Source organism: Vombatus ursinus, unplaced genomic scaffold (assembly GCF_900497805.2).
Source record: "Vombatus ursinus unplaced genomic scaffold, bare-nosed wombat genome assembly UNPS02015129.1, whole genome shotgun sequence".
In the NCBI taxonomy this organism is placed as follows: Eukaryota; Metazoa; Chordata; class Mammalia; order Diprotodontia; family Vombatidae; genus Vombatus; species Vombatus ursinus.
The window spans coordinates 2210665-2230395 of record NW_020954907.1 but is presented as its reverse complement, the minus strand read 5'-3'; the positions used below and the strand labels follow the sequence as shown (position 1 = coordinate 2230395).

General features: G+C 40.6%; 1 pseudogene; it reads right to left on the bottom strand.

Moving 5' to 3' along the window:
- Window positions 1–12661: 12661 nt before the first annotated feature.
- The window catches only part of LOC114031292, a 22883-nt pseudogene continuing 15813 nt past the window's right edge, over window positions 12662–19731 (bottom strand).

Here is a 19731-nt window from a genome sequence, read left to right as displayed (position 1 = left end):
AGAAGACAAACAATAGGGTACTCATTATGCATGTGAAAAGCAAAACATATTTCTGTAGTATCCATATTGCCAAAAAATAAAGAAAACAAAAAATTATACTTCAATTTACACTCGGAGTCCATCAGTTATCTCTCTGGAGCTGGATAACATTTTTCATCATGAGTCCTTTGAAATTATCTTGTGTCAGTATTGATTAGAGTTAGCTGTTAACATTTATATAGCATTTTAGGGTTTACAAAGTACTTTACAAGGATTATCTTATTTGACACAACAATCCACCTGGGAGGTGGGTGCTATTATTATCCCCATTTTACAGATATGGAAACTGAGGCTCAGAGAGGTTAAGTAATTTTCCCAGGGTCATATAGTTAGTGTCTCAGGTAGTATTCTAACTCAGATCTTTCTATGTTCAGGACTCTTTCTATTAAACCATACTGTATTTGTTATCACAGCCCTATTCCCTGACTTCAAACCCTTACTAGAAGGCATATAGAAAATGCCTTCCTATAGTAGCATTAAGAGGAACTCAAGCTCCACCATTTTCTCTTTGTGATTAGACTCTGGTCAGAAAGCCCCCTAGCATGACTACCCTGGGTTCCTTTGATCCATGTGACCCAACTGTTCACAACACTCAAAGAATTTCATTCTTCTCCGTGGCACATTTCAAGTCCCCCCCTGGTGGTGTAACTAATCACAGAACTGGTAAGCATCACAGTAAACCATTTCCCCCCACCCCAAACCATTCTCTAACATAGTAGTTCTCTTTCATTTTCTATTTCAACTTCAACACACCGCATCAAATTCCAATTCACAAGGCACTTCTATAATGTAGGAAAAGTTTTTGTGAAAACCAGTTTTAACAAGAATAAAGATACAGAGTCTAGAAATCTGAGAAATTAGCTGGTTCTGCTTGCCAAAACTTTGATGTCCCTTTATTAACCCTGCATAGACAGAGGTTTCCAGATCAAGGCAATGTTTCTCCCAATCAAAGGGGCAAAAACAATACCCACTTCTCACTCACATCTCTCATATCCCAGGTGGTTTATTTCAATTTCTGCCTGTTTTGACTCAAATCATCCATTTCTGGACCACAGAACCTTCTCAAATCAGAAACTTTTGAGAGCTTCCTGTTTTCTTCTTCACCATACCAAGTCCTCATGACAACTAGTTCAAACTAGTTACAATCTGGTCTCTCACCAGAAGCTGCCAGCAAAGGAGTTAAACTAAGAAAAGAGTCCCAACCAAGAGAGTAAGAGGGCAACCAAAACTTTTGAAGGTGACCCCAGGTTCAGTTTCACAACTGCAGCCAACAAAGAGCCTCCCATTTACCATGTGGCCAGGAGATCAGAGCCACTTACAGAATGCCTACTATGTATGCCCTCCAGTTCTCTTCTAGCTCACTCTTAGGACTGCTCCATCTCTGTACCAACTGTTTTGGTCACCTAAGGATGATTCCACCCTGAAGGCTGCTCTGCCCTCTTCTCTTCCCTCTGAAGCCCCTCATTCCTGCTCCCCTTTATGTTTTGCCTTCTTCTATTAGAATGTAAACTCCTTGAGAGTAGGGGCAATTTTGTTTTCCTGTTTTTATTTCCTGGCACATAGTAAGTGCTTAATAAATGTGCGCTCTCTCTCTCTCTCTCTCTCTCTCTCTCTCTGTCTCTCTCTCTCTCTCTTTCTCGCTCTCTCTCTCACCCCCCTTTCTCACTTCCCCCCATTTATCCATCTATCCATCTCTGAGCATGCTCCTTGGGACTGGGCCCACTAGCCAGTCCCTCCTCTCCCCACCACATATATTTAATAAGCATTTGTCAAGCATTTACTAGATGTGAGACACTGTGCTAGGTAGAAGGGACACAAATAAAAAATGAAACAGTTTCTGCCCTCAAGGAGTTTATATTCTATACTAGGGAAAAACAATAAGTACACAAAAAATCTTAGACAAAAAATACAAAGTAATTTGGGGAAAAGGCATAGCAATGAGGGAATCTGGGCATAGAGATGCTTTTTTAATGGGGCTGAAAGCTCCTCAAAAAATTTTTAACATTCAACAATCATCAACAAACATAAACATGCCAATATAAAAGAAGAATTTAAGAAGAGACTTGTATAAGAAATTATAAGCTTCTGCAGTAGAGTATGTTTTCAAGGAAATAGAGAGAGATACATGTATGTTTATGTGAATATATGTTGTGTGTATAAGTTAGTCAGTTTAATAATTGGTCTCTGACTAATTTATATACACACATACATAGTGTGTTTACAGATATATAGATATATGTATGTGTGTGCATATACATATATATGCATGCACACATATATGCGGGAAAGTAGTCTCTGACCAAGTTATTTCTACCCCTTATATTATAATATATAATATACATTTATAGATATATATGTACATATACACATATATATGCACATTCATACATATATATGGGAATATTCTCTGACCAATTTATTTCTACTCCTATATTGTATTATAGATAGATACAAATGTGTTTTTATAGATGCATGTATATATATGTATTACATATATACATACATATGCATGCACAAACATATATGGGAGAGATAGTCTCTAACCAATTTTTCCTATCCCTTATGCAATATATATAAAATGTTTATAGATATATGTGTGTGTATGTACACATATATATATATAAATATATACACACACATGCATATATATGGGACAGCTGATCTATAGCTTATTTATTTCCACCCTCTCTCTATATTATACATGTATATGTATTTATATATGTATGTATGTGTGTGTGTGTGTGTGTATATATATATATATATATATACACACACATTCCTATTCCTATAAACTGAACAATTAATAAGTTCTTGTATATTAGCAAAGCCTAAGGAACAAGAACACTTCAACAGATGTGACATCATCTCTCTTGGATTTAAAGAAACCAAACAAAGGTGCCGAGGGGTTCTTGTATTTCCAGCCAGGTTTCTGTGGTGCTTTTTTGGATCTTGCAAATATTGCATCTTCATGGCCTGGATATAATCCCGTCATTTCTAGCTTTCCATTCCAGACGGCCTCCTTGCTTCCTGTGTCTCCTACTTTTGATTCCTCATACACAGGGAAGCTGGATTTACCTTCCTGAAGCACAGCTCTGGTCACATCAATTCAAACACCTTTCATCAATTTTCAATGTCTATGAAATGAATTCTGCACTGCTTTGTCTCAGCATTCCAGGATCTGGTTTCAACTTATCTCTTACTGCTATTCCCCTACAGGTACCATATATGCCAGCTCAGTTTCATTAATTACCATTCTCCAAACATGCACTCCTCCTTCACTGATAGCAGTTGCTACATATAGTATTTTCATTTCTGTCACATGAACATAATACAGAGGACCTTTTATGTTACAGTTATTTGCACATGCATTTTATCTTGTCCTGGACTAAAGCCCCTTTGAAACTTTGCCTACATCTTACCCATCTTTGTGCTGTGGAGAAAGCAACTAGCACACAAGCACTCAAATATTTGTGGAAGGAGTGAAGTGTTGAAAAATGAAATGATATAGAACATGTATAGTTCTAGCTACTTCCACAAGGTGGCAGCATGAGGTTAAGCATTGCTTTCTGCCATACTGATCTAGACACTGAAAGAGGAAGGTAGGAAAAAACCTATAGGCCATGGAAATCAAGGAGTAGAGGTTATGCGTGGATGGATGGTGGAATGAATGAGAAGAAATCCAAGACTTTAGATCCTTCAGAGTTTACCAAGGCAAATGAGAGCGGACGCTACAACTTGAGGCATTTCATAGCAGTTGTTAGAGGAGGAGGAGGACAAAGAGGAGGACGAGGAGGAGGATGAATTGTTGTTGAGTCAGGTCCAACTCTTCATGACCCCATTTGAGGTTTTCTTAGCAGAGATACTGAAGTGGCTTGCCATTTCCTTTTCCAGCTCATTTTACATATGAGGAAACTGAGGCAGGCAGGGTTAAGTGACCTGCCCAGAGTCACATAGCTAGTAAGTGTCTAAGGTTGGATTTAAGTAGCTGTTGTTGTTGAGTCATTTCAGTCTTGGTAGCAGTAGAAGCTAGTATTTATATTGTGTGTACTATGTGCTAGGCATTGTGCTAAGGGCTTTAAAACTATTATTTGATCCTCCCAACAACCTGGGAGATAGGTTCTGTTATTATTATTCCCATTTTACAATTGAGAAAACTGAGGCAAATAAGTGATTTCCCCAAGGTCACACAGCTAGTAAATGTCTGAGACTAGATTTTTTTTACTCAGGCCTTCCTGACTGCAGGCCCAGTGCTCTATTCATTATACCATGTAGCTACAACAGTAGAGCTGGGAATGGTTATTCCACTTTGAAACCTTGAAATAGTGAATTCATTGAGCCACTTCAGTGGAGATGAGTTTAATTAGATGGACCCTCAGCCTCCAAACATTCTAGGCAAGTGTTCTTGCTTATGATCCCATTAAACTTTTTGGGTTCCACACATTACGCTGTTGACTCAGTTAGCTTGCAGTCTACTAAAACTCCCAAATCTCCTTTCAGAACAATTGCTTGTCTTGCCACGCCTGCCCCATCTTACAAAGTTGATTTTTTGTTTTACCTAAGGTCAAGACTTACATATATCCCTACTGTGTTTGATCTTATTAGATTCATACCAGTGCTTGAACCTATCAAGATCCTTTTAGATCCTGACTCTGCAATCCACTTTTTAATTGTATCCCAGCATTGTGTCACCCACAAAATATGATTCTTCACGTGACATCTATGCTATTATGCAAGTCATTCATAAAATTGTTGAACAGGGCTGGGTCAAGCACACATCCCTGAGGTCCTCCACTGGAGACCTCATATGTTGACATTGAACTACTAACAGCTACTCTTTGACTCTAGCCATCCAACCAGTCCTAAATCCAGTTGATAGTATCACTGCCTAGTCTATCTCTTTACGTCCTCCCCAAGAACAGTATGGGATAGTTTATCAAAAACTTTGCTAAAATCCATCTAATCTATGGTCACTATATTCCCCTCCTGTACTAATTTTGAAACCTTGTCTAAAATGATAATGAGGTTACTCTGGCATGACTTACTCTTCAGGATCCATGTGTTCTCTTTATAATCAGTGCTTTCTTTTCAACATATTTGCTAACTATCTCCTTAATGACCCATTCTTGAATTTTCCTACTAATGGAGGTCAAGTTTCCTGGCTACTTAAAGTCTTTGGACCTCAGTGTCCTCACGTGTAAAATAAGGGTAAGTTAAATGATTTCTAAAGTCCCTTCCAGCTCTAAATCTTATCCCTGCTTCTGGTATCTACTCTGAAATTCTAGGTCCTATGAGCCTAGAGGACAGGAGGTGAAGGTGGGGATGGGAGTGGAAATAAAACTGGTGCCTTTCTGCACATAACCACAAGGTGGAAGTACAAGGCCATTGGGCATGACTAATGGCTACAATCCTGAATCAAAAAAAATGTTAATGTGCTGCTCTGATAGAAGGCAGAGCAGAGTACAAAGTAGAAGCAGATTCCTGGAACAGGTATTCAAGGAAACTGTTGGGGACTTTGGAGATCACAACAGGTCAAAAATAAACTGAGTCCATAACAACACTCTGTGAACAATTACAATCATCCCTGTGAAAGAAAGGCACTTGTTGAGAAATATAATATAAAATTCTTTGTGGAGCAGACAGTGGCAATAGACCTGCCCTCCTCCTTCTCCTTCTGGAAACAGATCATTCTCTCTCTCTCACTCTCTCTCTCTCTCTCTCTCTCTCTCTCTCTCTCTCTCTCTCTCTCTCTCTCCTGTTACTGTCTTTCTGTCTCTGTCTCTCTGTTTCTGTGTCTCTGTCTCTCTTCACACCTCATAGCTTCTTCATTACTCATCTTTGTTTTGTCTTTCCCAGTTCTCATGGATGCTGCATACTTCCTTCCTCCTCTTCCCTGAACCTTGAGGAAGAACAGGGAAGAGTAAAGGAGGGAGTGTTCAGGCTCTGGGGACACGTCAAGGGTCAGATCACCATTTAGGAAGTTCATGTGGGAAGCAAATCTTTGACTGGATCTTGAAGCATGGACAGAATCCAGATAGAGATAAGTGAAGGCCCTCTAGGCAAAAGAAATAGTACAAGTACCAAAGTGAAATTGCAGCCAAGAAAGTTCTTGTGATTTCTACTTTGCCCTCATAGACCACATCTGGTACCTTGGGTTTAGCTCTAGGCACCATATTTTAGGAAGATCATTGATAAACTGAGGAGTATACAGAGAAAGGCAAAAGGAACTGGACACATACCCCTAGGAGAACCTGCTGAGGGAAATGAGAATGTTTAGCTGGAGATGAGAAGACTTAAGGAAGACATGACAATTATCTTCAAGGATTTTGGAAGAGGAGTTCACCAGAGGCAGCCAAGTGGCACCACGAATAGTGTGCTGTACCTGGAGTCAAGGTGATCTGAGTTCAAATTCTGCCTCAGATCCTTACTAGCTGTGTGACCCTGGGCAAGTCATTTAACCTCCGTCTGCCTCAGTTTCCTCAACTGTAAAATGGAGATAATAATAGTACCTACTTCCCAAGGTTGTTGCAAGGATAAAAATGAATTAATATTTATAAAGCATTTTGCAAACTTTAAAGCACTATATAAATATGTTATTATTAGCCATTATTAACAGAGGCTGGATGGGTATTTGTCTGGTATGTTGCAGAGGAGATTCAGGCAGAAATGGCTTCTGAGATCCTTTCCAACTCCAAAATCTTACAGTTCCAAGATCGCATCATTCTCTGCTGAATTTAAGTGCTGATCCAAAGACATAAGATCATCTATAGGTTTGGAAGTGGTACACATACAATCTTTATGTCCCTTAGAGGAGGGGAACAGATTGCTTTTATGAAAAAAGGAGCAAGGAGTTACCTACACGGGCTCCTTAGTTTAAGCCTTTAAGAAAAAAAACTAAGATTTATAGGCTCTTTGGAATTGAGCTAAAGTATAACAATACTAGATAACTGTGGAAGAGGTTCTGAAGTAGATATAATCTTTATAGTCCTCACCACTGCCCTGAGACTCTTTATAATTATTGGTTGAAGAAATTGAACTGATAGCGATATCCTCTTCCCTCATCAAGCAGCCTATTCTCACCACTGGCCTAGACAGAGGAGTCAACGTATGTCATCACAAGGACAAACTCCGCCTCTGGGGTACCAGAGGTGGTACAAGTCCATGGCAAGGCCATAGAAGCCCACTGGTAGTGAGCCTGGCCCAGGGTTCGACTGTCTTTCCTCCATTTAGCACCCACTAACCTGGAGAGCAGTGGGAAAGTGGTCTTGCTCCAACCAGATCTGGTCCTTCCAAAACTACTACTGTCTTTCAAACCACAAAGTGTTAGAGATGGAAGGAACTCCTGCAAGATCATCTGGCCTAATACCCTTCAATTTATAAAGGAGGAAACAGAGTTCCAGAGAAGCCCAGGTCACAGGCAATATTTTTCTAGTGTTGTCATGTGGCTGTGATCCATAGAGTGTCTTATGTTGTTGTTATTGTTGTCATTGTTGTTGAATGATTTCAGTCATGTCTGACCCTCTGTAGCTCCATTTGAGTTTTTCTTGGCAAAGATACAGGAAGGGTTTGCCATTTCCTCCTCCAGCTCATTTTCCGGATGAGGAAACTGAAGCAAACAGGGTTAAGTGACTTGCCCTGGGTCATACAGCTAGTAAGGGTCTGAAGACTCAGGTCCTTCAGACTCCAGGGCCAGCTCTTTGTCCACTGTGCCACATAGCAGTCCAGAATACTTATATCTTAGCTAATTTGTGTCTGCGTGATGTCATGATTCCCTACGAATATGAGCTTTGTCTCATATTATCCTTACCATCGTTCTCTACTACCCCTGATCTTCACTTAAATTGGTCTCTTTTCTAGCCCGGAAGCATACTGGGTACTTTCTGTGCCCCGGATCGTGATGTTCCTTCTGCATGGAATGTCCTCTCTGACTGCTTTCGCCTGCTAAATTCCTGACTCTCTTTTAAAGGCCAGTTCTTGTGCCATCTCTTCCCTGGTTTGTGCCTCCACCCCCAACCAGAAATGACCTTCTCCTTCATGCCTTACTTGGCACTATGTCTTCATCTCTCTGTTGATAGTATTATAGGATCGCAGATTTAGAACCAGAAGAGACCTTAGAAATCATTGAGTCCAAACCCTTGATTCTACAGATGAAGAAAGTGAGGCACTAAATGAGATGACTTACCCAAGGTCATACAGATAATAAGTGACAAAAAGTCATCTGCTTTTATATTTATCTGTTTTTGTCTTATCCTACTAGACTATAAATTCCTTGAGTGCAAAGACTGTATCTTATAAAATCTTGGTATCTCCTCCAGTGTCTAGCATAGTGTTTTGCATGCAGGAAGCATTTAATAAATATTTGTTGGATGAATTAATTTTAAGAGTTAAAATATGACAACCTCTTCTAGCAGTATTTATGTTTTAGCTGAGGCCAAAGACTTACTCCAAAAGAATGACTCTCTAATGATATAACTTCAGATAACACTCTTGTCAATAGGAAAATATTGGGAAGAAAAGAGTAGATTTTCTGATACTATCAAAAATGATATTTTTGGATATACTTGCTCATCTTTCTCAGAACCCAGCTGATAGGGTATGTTCTGGTTACTCTCTGACATATATGCCTGGCTTCAGCTAATAGCTATAAGCTTATCAAATCCCACATAATGCATTTCCAAGAATAAGCCATTACACAAGGAGGGACTGAGGGAAGCTAAGGGAAAGCTAGAGAATGATTGGGGCCTAACACAAGTGGCTCCCATGGCTTAGACTTTAAGGAAATGTAATGATAAAGTTTTCAGCCCAAGAGAGGAACTCTGAGTGATCTGCTTTCCCCCCTTCCATCCATCCTAGCCTGCTATAAAGATGGAAGCAAGTTGTTAGCAGTGTCTTTTTTCCAGTCCTAGCCCAGTGAGAAATCATTCTTCACTTGCACAAGAGTGAAGGTACATGACACCAAGTTTCTGTGTTCCTCTGGAATCCCCAGCATGCCTGGTCCAATGATATGATCAGGAATGGGATGGGGAGGTTGGAGGAAGAGGACAAAGGGCATCTGGGATTTTAAACAACCTTTAGTTGGGTGTCATGTAAAACAAAGAACTGATGAGAGGAGAAATAAGCTCAGCATGTCTGATCAGGCTGGAAAAGAACCAATAATTCTAGTCTAGGACTTTGACCCAGGGACAGCTAGGAATGTTTTCATGACATAACTAGTATTATTTTCACTCAGGACAAGGACAGTCAGGCTCAGATTGGAGTGGCAGTGGGACTGCGGGGAAGGCAGATGGTGGCAGTGCATGGGACAATCTCACCATGGTACAATGATCCTGAAAAGGGGGTCAGTCCAACCTTCACCCCTGCAGAAGTTGGAGCGGAGGCTGAAAGGCAGTCCTTATAACAGAGGTACTGCAGCTAGGAAAAAGTAAGGGCAGTGAGTGACCTGTGGACGGTAGCAGAGACAATGAGGCTGTTATAAGGATAGTGGTCAGTTGTGGGGTGGGAGCATTTTTTTTTTAGCTAGGCAATAGGATTGAGTTACCCAGGGTCACACAGCTAGTGTTATGTGTCTGAGGCTGGATTTGAGCTCAGGTCCTCCTGACTCCAGGACCAGTGCTCTATCCACGGCACTACCTAGCTACCCCGAGGGAGCACATTCTTCTAGGGAAGAAATACACCCTCATGGATGATGGTCCCTTGGAACAAAACTCCATTGGCCCCATACTAGTTGTGACTGGGTTACTCACTTTGTTGAATTTGATCTAATCAAGAACCAGAAAGTGGCTGGGCCCTGTCTCTGACTTCATAAATGGAGAACCATTTCTGATAGGTTAATACAAATGATCGCCATGGGAGGCCATCTCCCAAGAAAGGGGGAGCAAGTTTATTGACATATAGCATAGCTTCAAACTCATCTGACTTCATTCTAAGAAGAGGAGCACTGCTTCTCATCTGTCTATGGGAAGGGTAATTACAAAAAAAAAAGTATGGTTTGCAAGGCACTTGCACAGGTCATGGAACTCAAGAAAATGTGTAGAAAAAAGAAGAGGTTGTACATGTACAACCTACATCAGATTGCAGGCTGTCTTGGGGAGGGGGTAAGGGGGAAATTTAGAACTCAAAATCTTATAAAAGTAAATATTGAAAACTAAAAATAAATAAATAAATATTTGGAAAAAAAAAGGAGGTACACAGGAAACCTCATTGTTCACCAATATCTGTAATATTGTGTCACCAGACAGCATAGACCACCTCATTTTATCATATCTTTTCTTCATTGGTGAGGAAACTGCGTATTCAAGAGACTAAATCATATGATTTCCCTACATTTTATAGACGTAGAGCCAAAAGGGAGCTCTGAGACCACCTAGTCAAATCTCCTCATTTTACAGATGAGGAAACTGAGGGCCAGACGTGAAGTGGTTTGCCCAATGTCTCATAACTTGTAAGCAGCAGAAATAGTATTTGAACCTTTGACTCCATAGCCTGTGTTCTTTTTCCTGTAATGCACTGGTGGTCACACAGAGCTGGATTTGAACTGAGGTCCTCGAACTATGGATCCAGGATTATTTCCCCATTGTCTGTTGCCTTCCTAAATTGTCATTATGACCACAGAGTGGAGTTGGTTTTTTTTTGTTTTGTTTTGTTTTTATGTAGCTTAGGTAATACAGGTGCTCAATTAAATATTTGATAATTGGCTAATTCTGCCTCACTTTTCCAGGCATCAGTGTTGAGTGTCAGGAATGGGGAATTAAATTGGGATAGTAAACAACAGTCTTCTTGTCTAAGGCAGTCACTGAAAAATGAACACTAGCCGAAGAGGGAATGGAAAGATGCAAAAATAGTCCCTAGGCCAGAGTCAGTGATAAGGACTTATCCAGCCCAAAAGTAGTAGAGACTGGAACAAGGACCCTTTCCCACTCAGCCAAGAAAAGGCAGACAGGCTGAAATGGATGCCTTAGTCCCCCTAGCCTCTCCACATCTTCTATACAGAGAGCTAGTAATGGCACTGGAGGGCCAATGGGAAACCCAGTGCCAGGTATGATTTGGCCAACAGCTTGTAACTGGATTGCACAGGTTGCCATCCTTGATACCTGGATGGGCACTTCTTTCATTGATGCTGCAGTCTGTGTTCTCCTCTATACCTTCTTGTCCTATATAGTTCTTATCCATGATTTCTCATCAGGCCTCTTCCTTCCTAATCCCCTTACAGATGTGAGTGCTCCCCTCTGCTATTTTATTTTGTATTTTTTAAGGAAAGGACCTTTGATTTCATTGGTGAAGGGCAGTGGTGTCGTACTCAAAGAGAAATGAAACCACTACACTACACATAAGGATCCCTGCAGGCCACAGATTGACTTAGAAAACCACATGTTAATGTTATTTGTTGTATTTTTATTTATTTGGTTAAATTTGTCCTAATTTTTTTTAATCTGGTTCCCTAAAGAGTGTTGCAGGCAGCATGTGGCCAGCTGCCCTCATGCTTGATGCCTTTGGTGTAGGGTACTCCCAATGAGGAGATATCTAATGAGACAGATAGATACATGGATAGAGAGAGATGGATAGAGATGGAGAGATAGATAAAGATGGATATGTAAGGAGATGTATAGAGGAAGGAAGGAAGTAAGGAAGTAAAGAAGGAGAATAATAAACATGGATAAATAGAGGGATGGATAGAGATAGGTAGGTAGATAGATATGGATATGTAGAGAGATGGATAGAGATAGAGAGATGAAGAAATAGAAAGATAGAGATGGATAGAGAGAGAGACATGGATAGAATTAGAGAGATGAAAAGAAATTAGACAGATAGAGAGACAGAGAGACAGACACAGCAAGGGAGTTGCTAGAGAAGTGGCTTTGAAGCCAGGGAAACCTAGGTCAAGTTCTGCCTCAGACACCTCCTAGCTTTGAGACACGAAGAAAATCACTTAACCTCTCAATGCTCTAGGCTACTGCCTAAGACTATTCATCTGAGAGAAAGTCCCAACCTGCATCCGTAGAAGGTGTTCCTTATACTATTGACATCACATGTCTAGTCTCTACCCCCTCCACTTAACTGTACACATATTGCAGCAGCCAAGTACACTGTAGTAAGCCCCTGGAAGGCAGAGACTGTCTCCCTTTTGCCTTTATGTCCCCAGTATCTGGCAATAGGATCTGGCACATAGTAGGTGCTTAATAAATGTTTGTCAAGGGGCAGCTAGGTGGCGCAGTGGATAGAGCACCGGCCCTGATTCAGGAGGACCTGAGTTCAAATCCGGCCTCAGACATATAACACTTACTAGCTGTGTGACCCTGGGCAAGTCACTTAACCCCATTGCCTAGCCAAAATAAACAAATAAACGTTTGTCAAATTGGTTATTCTCTTAAGGATGCCAATGCAGTGATTAGACTATCCTCACTGAATGTGAAAAGCTTTGGAGAATTGCATGTGCCCATAGCTATCCTCTGGAAAATCACCCATAAAGACCCAGAAAACTTGACCTAACTGCCTTCACTGAGCATGAACACACCTCTTGCTCAAAGAAGAGAATGGAGATCCAGCACATGCTGAAAGATAATTTATTCTCTTAAAGCATTCATTAGCAGCAGGTTGCAGGAGATCCAGAGATGACTTACATGATCTATCAGAGACGATCAAAAAAACTGTTACCTTCAGCATATGTCTGAATGGGTGTATGTGAATGGCTTTTTGATCAAGGTTCATCTGTACCTGGGCGTCCCAGAGGAGAACTCACGGCCAGCCAGAGCCCCAGCTCAAGGAAATTGGGGCAAAGAGGAAAAAACAACCTTCTTGTGGCCCCTGATGCCCAATCTACTCTGAAAATCTCAGAGGAGAAGCAAGGATCACCACTGAACTCCTCATCAGGTTCAAAGCAACATGATCACCATGGTGATGACATCAAGGCTTCAAACTCTTCAAACTTCATTTCCAGAAGAAGAGCATTGATTTGCATCTGCTTATGGGGAGCTACAAATTTGGCAGCAGCACTAAGAAGGGTTGAGGTTACCCAACCCAAGTATTGGCCACACAGGATTTGGTGGGGTCTTCTTTATTCAGGATTTGGTATGTGCAGGTTGCCTTGTTCAGAAAGGTCGAACAATTCTCTTCATCAATATCTACTGGTTTAACAGCTCTGGGATGGAGAGAAAAATCAACAAACATTTATTAAGCAACTTCTTGTGCCAGGCACTATGTTAGGTACTAGAACTACAAAGACTTAAATAATTACTGCCCTCAAGGAACTTAAATTCTACCAGCAATCACATACACACACTTAGACACATAATACACACATATACACATATGCACATATATATGCACATGTACAGCATGTATAAAAATATGCACAAAATAAATAAAAAGTGGTTTCAAGAAGATGGGGGTATTAGGGAAGGCTTCATGTGGGAAATTCTGTTTAAATTGAGATTTTAAGGAAACTGTTTCTTTTAAGAAGCAAAGGCAGAGAGGAGTTTATTCTAGGCATAGGGTACAGCCAGTGCAAAGATAAGGAGATGGGAGATGAAAGGCTGTGTGTAAACAACAGCAAACAGGCCACGTTGCTTGTACTTATAGAATGTATAGAAGAGATGAATGTGTAATAGGACTGGAAAGGTAGGATAGAGCTAGGTTGTCAAGGGCTTTAAATGCCAAACAGAGGAATTTTTATTTGGTGCTAAAATTAAGAGAGAGCTACAGGAGTTTACTGAGTCAGGGAGTGACCTAATCAGACCTGTCCTTTCAGTACTGGCAGCTGTGTGGAAGATGAACTGAAGTGGGAAGCAACCTGGACCAGGGAGATAAATTAGGAGACTACTGTAGTAGTCCAGGTGAGAGATGATGGGGGCCTGAACTAGTGTGGTGACAATGGAATTAGAGAAAAGAGTCGATATGACCCTAATTCCAATCAATCAATCAGCATGTATTAATCACTTATTATGTGCCAGGCACTCTGTTAAGCACTTGTGATATAAAGACAAAAATTACAAGCCCCTCCCCTCAAGGAACTTCCCTGTAAATATATAAGGATGCACCAAATTTGTGCAGAACCAACATAAGGAAATTCTTGTGGGATGGAAAGAGAGGAGAAAGAAAGTCTGGAATAATCAGGAATTGGGCATAATTCAGGAAGTTACAATCAGATGACAGAAAAGAGATTTAAGGGAATTTAGTGAAGTAAGTCCATGGTGTGGTAAGGAGAAGTTCTGACAAGACAGCTTAGAAGAGCTTTCCTAATCAGTGACGTTCTTTGAGTAGAGACTGGATGGCCCTTTATTAAGTTTCAACAAATATTATGACCCTCCTATATAGTGGGCACTAGGAATGCAAAGACAGAAATCCAGAACAGCCTTGCCTTCAAGGTGCTTATAGTCTCCTTACAGAAATAATGAAGTCAGAATGAAGAGCAGATTTAGAAAAAAAGACTTTAATGAGAGAGATAGAGAGAGGGAGGGGGTGAGGGGAGGGAGAGAAGGAAAGGAAGAGGAGAGGAAAAGGGTGAGAGGAAGGTGGAGAAGAAGAGGGAGATGGAGAAGGGGAAGGAAAGAGAGAGGAGAAGAAGGAGAGAAGGAAAGGGAAAGAGAAGAGAGAAAGGGAAAGGAAGAGGAGGAGGAGAGAAGAAGAGAGGAGGAGATGGAGAAGGAAATAAGAGGAGAGAAGGAGGGGGGAGAGAGAAAAGGAAAGGAAGATGACCTCTGGCTGGAGAGATCAGAAAGACTTCATGGAGCAGGTGGCTCTTGACCTTGGCCCAAAAGGATGAGTATATTTCCACAGGCAGAACTGGTCTAAGGAGAGGGAGTCCAAGGCAGAGGGGAGTTCCAGAATCAAGCAAGAAACTAGGAGTTCTAAGTGGCAGAGGTGAAGAGAATACATTCAAGACATGAGGAATAGCCTATGCATGGAGGCAGGAAATGAGTCTGGGGAACAACAAAAATGTGATTTCACATAACTCCCTGCTTATTTCCCATTTCTCCTTCCTGCACTCTCTGTCAGCCAAAACAGACTAATGGCTGTTCCCAGGAGACTTATTCTGCTGCCTCCTGCCTCCCTACATTCCCAAAGGCTCTCTGTCCCCCTTGCCTGGAATATAATCCTTCCTCTTCTCTGCTGCTCAGATTCTTAACCTTCATTCAAAGCTAAGCTTAGGTGCTTCTTCTTGTTCGGTTGCTTCAGTCATATCTGACTCTTTGCGACCCCATTTGGGGTTTTCTTGGCAAAGATACTGTGGTGGTTTGCCATTTTATTCTCCAGCTCTTTTTACAGATGAGAAAACTGAGACAAAGAGGGTGAAGGGACTTGCCCATGGTCTCACAACTAGTAAGTATCTGAGGCAAGATTTGAACTCAGGAAGATGAGTCTTCCTGACTCCAGGCCTGTTGCTCTATCCATTGCCAGCTAGCTGGCCTAAGCTCAGGTGCTTCCTCCTCTATTAGAGGCCTTCTCTAATTCCCTGCACCTCTCCACCTTAAACTAACTTGTATTACACTTATCCTTATTACATACAAGACACTACTAAGCAAAAAATGAAACAGTACATGCTCTCCACTGATCCTCCACCCCAACAAAATGTAAACTTTTTGAGGACTATTTCGTTTTTTGCTTACCGGTATCTTGTATAAAAACAGATATCTGTTGAATTTAAAGGTAAGGGAGACATCAGTTGGTTCTAAAAGAACTACCTCCATCAAATCACCAATATCTGGCCCCACCAAGTAGTCAAATTTCAGGTGGCAATCAGGTATAACTTTTGCTCACTTCCTCCAATACTGAGATAAGTGTGCCCCAAATATGATGTAGCACAAGCCTGACCCCACACCCAAAACCCAAGAGACCCAACACTTTGCAAAAATAGTTCCACACTGCTTTCAGATCAATTTTATCAAAGACATACTAGTTTTGTTCCTTCTGAATCCCCTGACTAATTTCCTTCACGGACAGATTTGCCAACACCATCAGCTAGCATCTTGCCCTAGATGCACCTAGAGTTACCTGTGCCTTTTTCTGCCTCCACATTCAACTGGACCACCTTCTGACTCATTTTGACAAAAGGTCAGTGCTCCTAAGATCATAGGTTGAGAGCCACAAGGGATTGAAATGGCAGGGAAGTCTTCATTTTTGTCTTTTCATCCCCAGCACAATACATGTCTAGTGAGAAATTCTCAATAAATGTGTGTTGATTGATTGGAGGCTGTTGATTCCAACCAACCCCCTTATTCTAGAAACAATTAGATGATGTAGTAGATACAACACAAACCTAGATTCAGGAACACATGAAGTCAAATCCAGTCTCAGACACTTACTAGCTGCATGACTTTGGGCAACCTCTGCTTACCTCAGTTTCTTTATCTGTAAAATGAGATAATAATACCACCTACTTCCCAGGGTTGTTTTAAGGATCAAATGAGATAATAATTGTAAAGAGCTTAGCATTGTGCCTGGCACATTTAGTAAGCACTATATATATAAATGTTAACTATTATCATCATTATTCTTATCCAAATGGGTATAACAATAGCACCTACCTCCCAGAGTGGTTTTGAGGATAGAATGAGATAATATTTGTAAAGTGCTTTGCATACTTTCAAATGCTATATAAATGCTAACTATTATTTTCCTTATGAGGAAACTGAGACCCAGAGTAATTAAGCGATATGTCCAAGACAACATAGATAAAAAGTGGCATAGTCTGGATTTGAACCCAAGACTTCTGGCTTCAAATCCATTATGCTTCCTACTACACACATAGTCTATGCTGGAGGAGAGGGCAGGAACATTTGAGGTCTGTCCACCATGAACTTACACATTGCAGCACTGAATTCCGTCCTCATTACACTGACATTTGTAACAATTCTTAGTTAACCATTCAGATCTGAAGGGATGCATAATTCCATCCAGAGCCTTGTACCCTAAACACAAAAGACAGTTAAAGGATCATCCTTCTATAAGTTATCACTCATCTCACCCTGTATGATCATGGACTTCCCTTCACCTCATGGTCTACTGTCCATCACTCTCTTAGTTTCCATTTCCCCCAAGAGAAGACTGAAGGATTCTATACACTTACCCCATCTCTCCAAACCCTAACATGCCTCCACCTTAGACCTGTGTAGGATCTGACCACTTTTCCATCCATTAACTTTTTGTTTTCAAATGTTTATGCTGCTGTTTGTCTGCATCAGCATGGGAGCAGTGGGGTGTAATAGGAAGATGATTAAACTAATAAACAAGCCACAAAAATTGAGTCCCAGCTCTACCACAAGTTGTGTGATCTTGGACTTGGACTGAAACATTCCTGAGGGTCTTCCTACTGAGACGCTCTAAGATTCAACGACTATTGCTCATTTCAAATTGTAAGATCCCCTGAAAGACCGAGATAGGAGCTAATGAGTTCTTTTGGTCTGAACCTTAGGAAAGAGCCTATAGGCTTTTAAATATGAGAAGCACTTTCTGGTGGGGATAATATAGGTCCTTATTCTTCTGACAATCAATCAATCAACAAGCATATATTAAGTACCTACCATATGTCCAGCCCACAATGTTCTTGGCACTGGCTAGGTGTTGGAAATACAAAGAGAAACAAAATAATTCCTGCTCTCAAGAAGCTTATTTTCTACTAAGTGGAAACAATATTCAAGTTAGCAACTTTCATACACAAAGTGTCATATTCCCTCTCTCTCTCTCTCTCTCTCTCTCTCTCTCTCTGTGTGTGTGTGTGCGTGTGTGTGTGTGTGTGTGTAATATGAGAACGCATGCAGATGTGCTAGAATGTTTAACAACCAGCTCTCCAGAAAAAAAATGTATACATGGCACACATTTAAATTTAATCTTCATTATTAAGATTTTTTTAAATCACTTTCTTAAGACTAGAAAATCAACAAAACAATAAATTAAGCTGGTTTGTAGCATCTGCTAATTTCTGAAATATGAATGCACACACTGAAAATTTAGTAATTAGCTCTTGTGAGCTGATATGAGCTGACTCCAGCGTACCTTTTTATGTGTATGTGTATATGTGTGTATGTGTGAGCGTGTGTGTGTGTGTGTGTGTGTGTGTGTGTGTGTGTGTGTGTGTGTGCAGCATCAACTCTAACTTTACTCTTCCAACCCCTATTTGGACTAACATGTCAAGTCCTGAGAGCAAAACTACCTCTTCTCCCTTCAAAGTTTTAGGAGAGCTTGAGGAGCTGAAGAATGGTTTTCTAGTACTCAAGCTCATGTGTTCCCATCAGTGGTCTTCCCTACACAATCACCAGTTTATATCAATTACCCAGATAGTTTTTGAAATATCTATTTATTAAGTTAACATTGTAAGAACAGTTTGTGCAAAGTATCTCCTCAAAAATTCGATGACCCCCTTTTCCACTAGTACATGCAGAGTCCAAGAGAAAGTGGGTACAAGCATAGAGAACATGTGACAGCCCCTAGGAAGACCTTTTCTTGAACCCCCCAAGATATCCCCCTTAGTTGTGATGTCACTTTCTCCTTGTAGAGTCCAAGGTGCTTTTACTAAGTGGGTCTCGTTTGTCCTCAGCTTCTGATGCAGATATTGCTGCCAGTCATAGGTTTATCAGGGATGCTGCTGGGACATCAATGAGAAGTCCAAATCCACTGATCTTTTGAGGTTCACAACATCCTCCACAGGTCAAGTTCTGGGAGGTGGGGAGAGGACAGGAAACAGGAAGCAGGAGAGCCTCTTCTCCTCCTTCCTCTAATGATTCTTTCTTAGGGGTTTGGCATGAACTGTTCTCTCCTCTAGCTTGTCACATGCTGGAATGATGAGTTCTCAACTGGCTTGCTATTTCAACAGAAAATCCACAGGGAGTTACTGAGTATAAATTAATTTAATGTCTTTGATTGATTGGTTGATTTAATAGAAGTGTTCTCAAAAGTTATCAGAGTTAGATTATTTTATTAGGTATTGGAAATGGGGTGAGGTGATTGATTTAATCAATCTTACATACAGATATGTATATGTATATAACACATACCCACATATATATTTACACACATATAGGTATATGTATCAATCATGTATTAAGAGCCAACTATGTGCCAGACACTATGCTAAGCACTGAAGATACAAAAAGAGGAAAAAGACAGTCCTTGCCCTCAAGGAGCTTACAATGTAATGGGGAGATGCAACATGAAAACAAATACACTCAGAGCAAGCTATATATAGGATAAATAGAAAATACTTGTGTGTTTGTCTATCTTTATATAATATATGTATCTATGTGCATATGCATAGACATGTATATACACACATATATGCATGAATAAAAATGTGTGCATATATATATGTGTGTGTGTATGGGGCAAGGTTGAAATACACACATGCATACATACATGTCTATGTGTACTTATACATCTGCATTAGAAGGCCATCTCCCAGGTTGGGGCAAATGAGAGACAGAGACAAGGCGAGACAGAGAGAGAGGTGGATATAGATAGCTAGAAATAAAGATAGAGATTTTTTTTAATACAGATCTGTGATCTTATCAATGTAGAGAGTACTGGTGAGAAAATTACTGCTCTCTATGCAGATGAGCACCTACTATGAAATTTGTAGTCCTAGAGAATCATCTACAGGCACTGAGAGATCAAGTGACTTGCCCAGAGTACCATAGTTAATATGTGTAAGATGTGAAACTTAAACCCAGCTCATCCTAATCTCAAGGCCAGCCTCTCCAACCATTC